This window comes from Calonectris borealis, chromosome 25, assembly GCF_964195595.1.
Source record: "Calonectris borealis chromosome 25, bCalBor7.hap1.2, whole genome shotgun sequence".
NCBI classification, from domain to species: domain Eukaryota; kingdom Metazoa; phylum Chordata; class Aves; order Procellariiformes; family Procellariidae; genus Calonectris; species Calonectris borealis.
Genome location: NC_134336.1, coordinates 4825778 through 4833421, shown reverse-complemented (window position 1 = coordinate 4833421; position 7644 = coordinate 4825778). Strand labels below are relative to the sequence as shown.

Genomic DNA, 7644 nt, shown 5'->3' with positions numbered 1-7644 from the left:
GTTCGGGGGCTGGAGGCGGATGGGGGGGCTGGGGACCCCCCGCCCTGGCTCGGGGGCTGGAGGTGGATGGGGGGGCTGGGGACCCCCTGGCCTGGTTCGGGGGCTGGAGGCGGATGGGGGGGCTGGGGACCCCCCGCCCTGGCTCGGGGGCTGGAGGCGGATGGGGAGGCTGGGGACCCCCCGCCCTGGCTCGGGGGCTGGAGGCGGATGGGGGGGCTGGGGACCCCCCGCCCTGGCTCGGGGGCTGGAGGCGGATGGGGGGGCTGGGGACCCCCCGCCCTGGCTCGGGGGCTGGAGGCGGATGGGGGGGGCTGGGGACCCCCCGCCCTGGCTCGGGGGCTGGAGGCGGATGGGGGGGCTGGGGACCCCCCGCCCTGGTTCGGGGCTGGAGGCGGACGGGGTCCCTCTGGGCTTGCGGTAGCCCGACAGGCAACTGCCAGGCTCCGGTCCCGCTCGCCAGCCCAGCACTGTCCCTGGCACCTGCAACCCCCTGCCCCGCCACACCTCTCCCCACCCCTCCACCCCCCCAGCCCTGGCCCCCAGTCCCAGCCCTAACCCCAAAGCCCTGACACCCCCCCCGCCCCAGCTCTGCCCCCCCCGCCCCGCCCTGGAGTGACACCCCCGCTCCCCCAGGTGGAACTTTCCTCGCAGGGCGTGAGACCATAGAGGCGAAAGGCAACACCAAAGGGGAGCTCTCCCGAGGGGGGGGGGGGGAAGCGGAAGAGACAGAGACCCCTTTCCTCCAAAGCCACCTGGAAGAATATCGCGCTCAGGCACTGACAGACCCAGACGCATATTTTGGAAATGTCGTGGCTGTGCGTGGTGTGGCGGTTTTTCTCTCTACCCCGGGAATCTGTCCCAAAGCCGCGCCGGGATCCCCCCCGCCTAGTCCCCCCGATGGTACGTTCCTCCCTATTTACTCTCTTTGCGCGGCCGGCTTGGGTGGGGTTTTTCTGTTGCTCCAGTTTCGTACGCAAGTGGCGTAGGGCGGCTTTGATAGACATCCAGGAGAAGCCAATAACACGGCAGTATCATTGGCCGGCGAGCCAATGGCGCAGCGGACCGGCGGCCGGGAGGAGGCGGGGCGAGGCTCAGTCAGGGCAGGGAGGGGGAGCTGTGGAATGGCGGACGGCCGGGCTGGCCCGCCCTGGTGGTAGCGAGCCGAGGGGGCCGGAGGGGACAGCCGCGGAGAGGGGTGAGTACGAGAGGGGCGAGCGGCGACTCCTCGGGCCTCCCAGGCCGCCTCTTCTTGGGGGAGAGAGGCGGAGGCTCTGGGGTGGGCCGCTAGGCCTTTGCCAAATAGTGAGCTCTGGGGATGAGCCGGGCACTGTTTCCTGCCACATAGTGAGTGCCCGGCTGGTGTGGGCCCTGGTGCCCCCGGGCTGGGGGCGTTGGGGCGAGCCTGGCCCCGGCCTGGGGACGGGGAGAAGGAAATGGCTTCATCCCTGGGCTGACACTTGCCCAGCCCCTCCCAGGGGCCATGGCTCAGTGCAGGGTGTGTGCCCTGGGCCGTGGCTGGGCTGGCCGGAGGGGCTGGGGCGGAGGGAGAGGACTGGCGTGCCCGGAGAGGGGACAGGGCCCTGTGCTGGGTTAAGGAAATGCCGGTCTGCTGGGCTCTCCCGAGGCCTCGCTGGTGTCTGCTGTCCTGGGGCCGTTACAGAGGTCTGAATTAGTGGGGAATGGCTTGGGGGAGCTGGGGAGAAGGGGGGGGTGCTGCAGGGTCCCCTCTAAGGGAGAGGCAGTGGTGCTGTGCTGGGGCAGGGGGGTCCCTCCCTTTCCAGGCTGGTTGCTGCCTTTGCAGTCTGAGTTTAATATCAGCGCTTGTGCAAACATGTGCGTGTCTGTGTACAAAGTCTGTCTGTCTGGGTGTGAGCTGGCTGCCCTTATTGGTGCAAGTTCTGGTGATTGCCAGATTCTGGTGGTGCAGCGTTGCTGCGAAAACAACTTCTCCCTCCTGGCTGTCTTCCTGCCCCACAAGTGGGTGCACCCTTCAGTATGGCTGGCTGCGCTTTAAAGATGCGTGTAAGCCCCTTGACTATTAACTATGGGCACGCAAAACGTAAAACTACTTGGGGTGAGACTGTTTGGGTGCTGTAGCATGTTTTGGAAAATGTTTTCCCCAATATTAAATCCCTAGGCACTCTCTGAAAGGAAGCTTTGAAGGGTGTAATGGGATATGGTCGGGTAGTTTGGTCAAACACACTGACCTGCCGGTGACCTTAGACCGTATTTCTTCCAGAGAAGAAGTGAATTGTTAGGGAATGTCCTTGGGGTTGTACCTCACCAGCATTTAGGTTTGTGTTAGGGTTACTCCTTTGGGATACAAATAGCATATGTCCTTTGGAGAAACCTAAGAGATTGCAGCTCCTCCCTGTTAGTTGTAATTTGACCTCAAGGACCTTCCCATGGTAGGATTTTTTTTTTTTCCTGCCAGAAGTTTCACATTTGGCATTACTGTTTTACTTTCATTAGTAGCAACAGCAGAATTGGGCACCTCTACGTAGATCAGACCACTGGTGGGACTGCATGATGTGTTAACGCCAGGAGTAGGCCTGGACGATAAGACACCAGAAAATACGGAATGTCTAAGTCTTTCAGTACTGCAGCTGTTAGTGGACGTGAAATGATACTAATAATGCTAAAAACCTTTTATTAAGTACACCTGCTGCAGACAGGGTCATAATTGATGGAGCCCTCTGTAACTCTCACACTTGCATATCCTTCCCAAAGACTTGCGAGATGGAAAAGTTGAAAGGAAAAGATGTGAGAAGCCAGCAGGGTGTGTGTGCGTGCGCTTCCCTGCCACAAAGCTGGTGCAAAATGTTACTTTATGGGAAGTACTAAAGTCTCTATGCTTGGTCACATGAGGAAGGGGAATAGTTATGTTTTCCACCAGTTTTAAACATCTGCAGAGTCGGTTGCTACTAAATGCTGCAGGAATTTAAAATGCTGCGTTGCGACACTTTTCATTCCGATTTGCCCCTTATTGACCTTGAGTGGGTTTTTGTCATAGAAACCGATACAGAGTTTAATCCAAAACTTAGTTAAAAACAAACGAAAGCAAACATCTACCCACGGAAAACACAGACAGCATGTTGATAGAGTGACTTTGAAAATCCACTTGCATTCACAGCCAAGGACAAGCTTTATCCAGGAAGTGGGGTGGAGCAGGCCAGGCACTCCAGTTCTGTGCTTTTTTTTTCTTTAAGGATTGTTCTTGAAAACATAAAGTTTGAATGAGAGAGCTGGACCCAAGCTTTAGAGACCCACCTAATTCTGACCTTTGGTCAAGCTACAGTTGTCAATATTGTCCCTGGGCGGGTTGGTGACGGTGGGGATCAACCCGGGAATTCTACCTTCCGAAGCATTGATCTCTACATGGTTAAAAGCCTCGTTCTGTTTGGGGTGAGGAGCGGGTTTACTGTGTAGCCCAGTTGAAACAGGGTGAAGCCTTGCTGTACTAAGTATGGGTTGCCAGGGGTGAACTCAATGTAAACTTTTCCCTAACCTGCGTATTTTCACTGCTTTTAAAAAGAAATGTGATATTTTTTTATCTGTCTGGTAACAAGTTCAAAAAGTAAATGCCCCAAATTCCACTTTTTTTATTTAAAAAAAAAAACAAACCACCTTCTGATGGCTCATTCCTGTCAGACTCCTTCCTCTTCACATCTGTGAAGATAAATCCTTTCCAAGCTGTCTGCTGCTGATCGGGTTTTTCCCAGCCGCTGCATGGTGACGTTAGCAAGACCCCTGCTTCATTTCACCATTCCCACGCCCGTGTCCCCAGCCCCGCAGAAATCCAGCGGTGCAGCAGTGCGATGCCGCTGCCTGATCTCTGGCTGCGGGCTTACCCCCGTTCCTCACTTTAGCTTCTGTCCAGTCTACATTCCTAACAAATCTTTCGAGCTCTGGTTTTACAAAACTATGCTGGGGAGGTGGGGAGGAGGATGCAAGCTACGGCTGGCGGGGTGGGGGAAGAAATACGGTGTGTTTCTGGCTACTTTATTTTGTACAAGGCTTTTTTGAAATGTGGTGGTGTGAAGTGAGTGTCTTACTGAAGAAGGGTAGAAGCTGGAACTGCAGCCCTCTTGTCTTTAGAGGGGGGTTTGAAGTAATGAGTTAATAGTAAAGTTCTTTTAAGCAGAGTATAAAACTGGTTTCCCTATGAATAATGTGACACACCGAACAGAAATGGTGTATTTTTAAGTTACAGCTCAGAAGGTATTTGTGAGCAGTGATTCATTAAAAAGAATACAACCTTTATGATAACTACCAACCCAGTTTCTCAGCATGCTTTGAATATATCTCATTCTTCAGGGCTGGTCTAGGAAAAGCTGATTTCATTCACAAAGCTTAGATAATCGCGTAGTGTGGGTGGAGGGGTTAAAACTTCAGTGATTGCCTCATATGCATATAGTTACAGCTGCAAATCCATCTCCTGGTTTTTTTTTTTTTTTATTTTTTTGTGGTGATAGAAGAACAAAGAAGGTTGTTAGGATTAATGTTTCCACAAAATCAGGTTATTTTTCTTTGACAGACTGTAATAAGGAAGATTTCAACAAGTGTAAGACTGGCTTTAATCCTTCTAGATAGTTTCTCTTTGTGAGCTTTCGGGACTCAAATGTTTAATAACTTTAAATGTAAGGTTTCTGTTTTGTCTCTACTAGGTTTGATGATAATACTTATCCCATGGTCATTCAGCTGAGCAAAATACATTGCTGCGTGTGCTGCACGAGTCGGTCACAAACCAGGAAAAGGATTGAATAGCAATTGTGTTTGCATGTGTGGTGTACAAAGTTCCCGCTGTCCCCATGCAGAATGGGACACCAGCAGCCGGCAAAAACACGCACCGCCAAAAGCTTCTTCTGAGGGTTAAAGTAGCCAGAACAAGGCCACTGTCTGATGGCTAAGCGCTGGGCTTGCTTGTTTATATAGTTTCTAAAGTAATGCTGTGCAAAATGCACAGGAGGCAAACCAAAAGTGACACTTCCACTGCGTGGAAATCTGGGAAAGCAAAATGCAACTATTTTCCCAGCCTGTCTTATGGTGTGTTACTGTTTTCAGCAGCACTCTTGCTTCTAATGAGATCTGTAGTAAGCAATTGTGTATTTGAGTATTTATTCTCACTGTGCGAGGATAAATATTTGTGAGATAGGGCCCTTAGTTACCGCAGATTAATATTTATTTAAATATTTTGGGTATTTATAAACACTGGATTTAAAAAAGGCATGTGGAAATGGCTTCTGGGTAATAAGCAAATGGTTGCTCAGAACAGAACCACCCCGGTGACATTTACTTCCTTTGTATTTTTGCGACTCTGTGTAATAAAAAGACCATGTGTTTTCTTTTTGAGGAGGGGAGGCTACCGGTGCTGCCGATCAGGCTTCACTGCAAAGGCTGTGCTTGCTAACAGGGGCTTCTACAGTAGGTTATCAGATTCAGGCCTGATTCTGATTTATCTAAGACTTGTTTTTCCATCTGAAGGTCTGCAGGGTTGGTTTTTTTTCCTGCCTGGGAGGCAGTAGGGGGGAGGTCTCCTCCCAGAAGAACTGAAACGTGAACTTCCATGTTATTTTGTTGAGCAAGCAGCGCAGCAGCAGTGCAAAGCGTTAATCACATTCTCCATCCCGAGCTCGCCTTTGCTGCAGTAATGGGCCTGGCAAATAGTTCCTCTAGATCCTACCCTAATTCTTGAAATAGCAGTAAAGCTTTCTGGTATTACATTGCTACTGGAGAAGTGGTGGAGCACAGACATATCTCAAGTATGCGTCTGCCAGGGGCTTTGATGAAGAAAATTTAAAGGACCAGGGATCTCAACTGGTCTCCCAGAAATGGGGTCAGTGGAGACCTGCTCTGCTCCTTCGATGCCTTCTGTGTCGTCTCCTCTTCTAGAGCAGTATCCCAGACCTGTTTTGGGGAGAAGTGGTGGTTTAAAGGATGCTGTGATGTCAAGAGAGGAAGAAGGGAGATGCCTATGAAGCAGTTAGCATTTGTTCTTGAGGGCTTAAATTTCTGCGTGGGAGGCTGTTGCTGTGCCACTGCTTTAGAGGAGCTGCTCTGAGATCACTAGTGACCTGTTGTCTTGGAGGTTTTGATTCTCCTGCGTTACTGTTGGGAGCGAGGCACAGTCGAGAATGGGACGGACAACACGCAAAGAGCTGTCCACTAAAAATAATTTGTTCTTACCGCTGCTGTAAATCAAACCTAAACCATGAGTTTATTATTTTGGTTTCTGCTGAAAGTGCTCAATAAGAATTGAGAGCTTCTCTTGTGTTGTCCGATGCAGCCAGATAACCTTCTTCTCAGAAGGTGCTTGTTTAATATGAGTGGTGATTTATTTGAACAACTCCTTTATGAAGCAAAGACACACATAGACTTGAGATTAAAATCTCCTAATTGTAAAGTGAAGGACATAAAAGGAAGCGTCTTTTCACCTGGTGTATGATAAATGTGGGGCTTGCTGCCTCAGGATTTCATGGATGCGGACTGTTTAGATGAGTTCAGAAACTGATGAGAGCAGTTTATGGAAGTGAAATCCATAAAGGACAAGTAAATGATAGTGTTTGTTTCCGCATGGTCTTAAGGTGCAGTGGGATGCTGCAACGTGGAAAAGGACAGCAGGGAGAACTGTTGCTCTGTGCTTGCCTTGTTCTCATGCTTTTTTCTTCATGCATCTGATATCTGGCCACTGATGGACAGAGGTTGCTGGTTTATCTGGAGGCTGGATGACCTAGCATGGCTATTCTTAAGCCCTGTGGCTTAGGGTTTCTTGTCTTGTTTGTTCGCTGACGTTTCCGATGATGTTACAGAGCAACCTGCCTCTTCTGAGCCTCCGTTTCTCCCCGCTCGTAAAACTGGGCTAATGACTCTGACCTTTTGTTTGTAAAGGAAAAGGATCAATAAAATACTGGAGCTTATTTACTATCATTACTGAAATGATGAGCAATGCCACTTTGCGGTACTTCAAAGAGGCTTCGCTTATAAGACGCTGGAAATCCCTAGAGAGAGAAAACGTTTCAGATGGAAAAGGAGGAGGGGAGTATTCCTCCTGTTCTCATCTCGTAAGTGTACTCTCCTGCAAGACATGGAGGTACTATCTCAGCCATCTCCCCTCCCAGCTGGGCTATTTAAAATAGCCGCTGACAATCTTCGCTTTTTTCCGTAATAGCCAAACGGGCTGGCGTCACTGATCGCATGGGAGCGAGTTCTGCATAAATCGTTCACATGCTGTGGAGTTTTGCGAAGTACTTTGTTGACCTATTGTATTACCGCTAATAAGATTGAATGTGGTTTTAATTTCTCATTTCCGCTTTCACTGGATGTCCTTTTCCTACTTCTTAGAGTCTTACTTCAAGTCTCTATAGCAAAAGTCTCTTTCTGTTGCTCAAAGAATGAATGATGCTTTGCTTTCAGGCAGATCTGCGCTGGAGGGCTTTAAGTGGCATTCAGAGAAGGCTATCAGCCACAATATCTGATGTATTGGTGTGGCTGCGGTTCATGCATGGAGTGCAAAAAATGGGATTTAATTGGGAGGGAGGGGGAATAGCGGCCCTGGCTGAATGGATGGGTGAAAGTTCCCCGACCACCCCTTAGCCCAGCAAATAGTTCGTTGAGTGCTTGCCAGAGCGGAAGCGAGTTCCCTTT

General features: G+C 50.3%; 1 protein-coding gene across 2 annotated transcripts in view; it reads left to right on the top strand.

Annotated features, from left to right (window-relative positions):
- Positions 1–988: 988 nt before the first annotated feature.
- The window catches only part of WASF2 (WASP family member 2), a 33334-nt gene continuing 26678 nt past the window's right edge, over positions 989–7644 (top strand). Inside the window, exon 1 of one of the 2 annotated variants that reach the window (XM_075173549.1) lies at positions 989–1195. The gene's annotated coding sequence lies outside the window, so the exon portion shown is untranslated. The remainder of the gene's footprint in view (positions 1196–7644) is intronic. The other variant, XM_075173550.1, reaches the window with a different exon arrangement.